Source organism: Arachis hypogaea, chromosome 16, assembly GCF_003086295.3.
Source record: "Arachis hypogaea cultivar Tifrunner chromosome 16, arahy.Tifrunner.gnm2.J5K5, whole genome shotgun sequence".
NCBI lineage: Eukaryota > Viridiplantae > Streptophyta > Magnoliopsida > Fabales > Fabaceae > Arachis > Arachis hypogaea.
Window position 1 is genome coordinate 122,897,401 of NC_092051.1, and position 4,010 is coordinate 122,901,410.

The 4,010-nt window shown below is 43.6% G+C and overlaps 1 non-coding gene across 1 annotated transcript; it reads right to left on the reverse strand.

The window, feature by feature from the left end:
* Positions 1 to 241: 241 nt before the first annotated feature.
* On the reverse strand, positions 242 to 349 carry LOC112761649 (small nucleolar RNA R71). Its single transcript, XR_003182035.1, has one exon. It is a non-coding gene; the product is annotated as a small nucleolar RNA R71 (small nucleolar RNA).
* Positions 350 to 4,010: the final 3,661 nt, after the last annotated feature.

The following is a 4,010-nucleotide window of genomic DNA, read 5'->3' on the forward strand; positions in this document are numbered from 1 at the left end:
CAAGTTTCATGGACTTCTATCTGAAGATCCTTTTCAGTTCTTAACTGAATTCTTGCAGATATGTGATACTGTTAAGACTAATGGAGTAGATCCTGAAGTCTACAGGCTCATGCTTTTCCCTTTTGCTGTAAGAGACAGAGCTAGAGTGTGGTTGGACTCTCAACCTAGAGATAGCCTGAACTCTTGGGATAAGCTGGTCACGGCTTTCTTAGCCAAGTTCTTTCCTCCTCAAAAGCTGAGCAAGCTTAGAGTGGATGTTCAAACCTTCAAACAGAAAGAAGGTGAATCCCTCTATGAAGCTTGGGAAAGATATAAGCAGCTGACCAAAAAGTGTCCTTCTGACATGCTTTCAGAGTGGACCATCCTGGATATATTCTATGATGGCTTATCTGAGCTATCAAAGATGTCATTAGATACTTCTGCAGGTGGATCCATTCACCTAAAGGAAACACCTGCAGAAGCTCAAGAACTCATTGACATGGTTGCTAATAACTAGTTCATGTACACTTCTGAGAGGAATCCTGTGAGTAATGGGACGCCTATGAAGAAGGGAGTTCTTGAAGTTGATACTCTGAATGCCATATTGGCTCAGAACAAAATATTGACTCAGCAAGTCAATATGATTTCTCAGAGTCTGAATGGAATGCAAGCTGCATCCAACAGTACTCAAGAGGCATCTTCTGAAGAAGAAGCTTATGATCCAGAGAACCCTGCAATAGCAAAGGTAAATTATATGGGTGAACCTTATGGAAACACCTATAACTCATCATGGAGAAATCATCCAAATTTCTCATGGAAGGATCAAAGGCCTCAACAAGGCTTTAATAATGGTGGAAGAAACAGGTTTAGCAATAGCAAGCCTTTTTCATCATCCACTCAGCAACAGACAGAGAATTCTGAGCAGAATCCATCTAGCTTAGCAAACTTAGTCTCTGATCTATCTAAGGCCACTGTAAGTTTCATGAATGAAACAAGGTCTTCCATTAGAAATCTGGAAGCACAAGTGGGCCAGCTGAGTAAAAGGATCACTGAAATCCCTCCTAGTACTCTCCCAAGCAATACAGAAGAGAATCCAAAAGGAGAGTGCAAGGCCATTGACATAAGCACCATGGCCGAACCTGTAAGGGAAGGAGAGGACATGAATCCCAAGGAGGAAGACCTCCTGGGACGTCCAGTGATCAATAAGGAGCTTCCCTCTGAGGAACCAAAGGACTCTGAGGCTCATCTAGAGACCATAGAGATTCCATTGAACCTCCTTATGCCATTCATGAGCTCTGATGAGTATTCCTCTTCTGAAGAGAATGAGGATGTTACTGAAGAGCAAACTGCCAAGTTTCTTGGTGCAATCATGAAGCTGAATGCCAAATTATTTGGTATTGAAACTTGGGAAGATGAACCTCCCTTGTTCATCAATGAACTAAGTGATCTGGATCAACTGACATTGCCTCAGAAGAGACAGGATCCTGGAAAGTTCATAATACCTTGTACCATAGGCACCATGATCTTTAAGGCTCTGTGTGACCTTGGTTTAGGAATAAACCTCATGCCCCTATCTGTAATAGAGAAACTGGGAATCTATGGGGTGCAAGCTACTAGAATCTCATTAGAGATGGCAGACAACTCAAGAAAACAGGCTTATGGACAAGTAGAGGACGTGTTAGTAAATGTTAAAGGCCTTTACATCCCTGCTGATTTCATAGTCCTGGATACTGGAAAGGAAGAGGATGAATCCATCATCCTAGGAAGACCTTTCTTGGCCACAGCAAGAGCTGTGATTGATGTGGACAAAGGAGAATTAATCCTTCAATTGAATGAGGACAACCTTGTGTTTACAACTCAAGGATCTCTCTCTGTATCCATGGAGAGGAAGCAGAAAAAGCTTCTCTCAAAGCAGAGTCAAACAAAGCCCCCACAGTCAAACTCTAAGTTTGGTGTTGGGAGGCCACAACCAAACTCTAAGTTTGGTGTTGAACTCCCATATCCAAACTCTAAGTTTGGTGTTGGAGAGTTTCAACAATGCTCTGAACATCTGTGAGGCTCCATGAGAGCCCACTGTCAAGCTATTGACATTAAAGAAGCGCTTGTTGGGAGGCAACCCAATTTTTATTTATCTAACTATATTTTTCTTAGTTATATGTCTTTATAGGTTCATGATCATGTGGAGTCACAAAATAAAAATAAAAATTGAAAACGCAATCAAAAACAGCAGAAGAAAAATCACACCCTAGAGGAAGCACCTGCTTGGCGTTCAACGCCAGAACAGAGCATGGTTCTGGCGCTGAACGCCCAAAATGGGCAGTGTCTAGGCGCTGAACGCCCAGAACAGGCATGGTTCTGGCGTTCAACGCCAGAAATGGCCAACAAATGGGCGTTGAATGCCCAAAATGGGCACCAACCTGGCGCTGAACGCCCAGAGTTGTGTGCAAGGGCATTTTACATGCCTAATGTGGTGCAAGGTTGTAAATCCTTAAACACCTCAGGATCTGTGGACCCCACAGGATCATCTCAGGATTTGTGGACCCCACAGGATCATCTCAGGATCTGTGGATCCCACAGGATCCCCACTACCTTCACTCACATTTTCTCACCCCTCTTTCACAAAATCCCATAAACACTCTTCCCCAAAAACCCTTCACCAATCACCTCAATCTCTCTTCCCCATCACCTCTTCACCACTCACATCCATCCACTCTTCCCCATAAACCTACCTCATAAACCCCACCTACCTTCAAAATTCAAAACCAATTTTCCACCCAAACCCACCCATATGGTCGAAACCTTTCCCCCTCCCTCCCCTATATATAGCCCTCCATTCTTCTTCATTTTCACACAACACAACCTTCTCCTATCTACTTGGCCAAAACACACTTCACCCCTCTTCTCCATATTTTCTCCTTTTTCTTCCTCTATTCTTTCTTTTATTGCTCGAGGGCGAGCAATATTCTAAGTTTGGTGTGGTAAAGCATAAGCTTTTTTGTTTTTCCATTACCATTGATGGCACCTAAGACCGGAGAATCCTCTAGAAAAGGGAAAGGGAAGACAAAAGCTTCCACCTCCGAGTCATGGGAGATGGAAAGATTCATCTCCAAAGCCCATCAAGACCACTTCTATGATGTTGTGGCCAAGAAGAAGGTGATCCCTGAGGTCCCTTTCAAACTCAAAAGAAATGAGTATCCGGAGATCCGACATGAAATTCAAAGAAGAGGTTGGGAAGTTCTAACAAATCCCATCCAACAAGTCGGCATCCTAATGGTTCAAGAGTTCTATGCTAATGCATGGATCACCAAGAACCATGATCAAAGTAAGAACCCGGATCCAAAGAACTATGTTACAATGGTTCGGGGGAAATACTTGGATTTTAGTCCGGAAAATGTGAGGTTGGCGTTCAACTTGCCAAACATGGAAGAGAATGCACGCCCCTACACAAGGAGAGTCAACTTTGATCAAAGGTTGGACCAAGTCCTTATGGACATATGTGTAGAAGGAGCTCAATGGAAGATTGACTCCAAAGGCAAGCCGGTTCAACTAAGAAGATTGGACCTCAAGCCTGTAGCTAGAGGATGGTTGGAGTTCATTCAATGCTCAATCATTCCCACTAGCAACCGGTCTGAAGTTACTATTCACCGGGCCATTATGATCCATAGCATCATGATTGGAGAAGAGGTGGAAGTTCATGAGATTATACCTCAAGAACTCTACAAGGTGGCTGACAAGTCTTCCACTATGGCAAGGTTAGCCTTTCCTCACCTTATTTGCCACCTATGCAATTCAGCTGGGATTGACATAGAGGGAGATATCCTCATTAAAGAGGACAAGCCCATCACTAAGAAAAAGATGGAGCAAGCAAGAGAGCCCATTCATGGAGCTCAAGAGGCGTATGAAGCTCATCACCATGAGATCCCGGAGATGCCTCAAATGCACTTTCCTCAACAAAACTATTGGGAGCAAATCAACACCTCCCTAGGAGAATTGAGTTCCAACATGGGACAACTAAGGGTGAAACATCAACA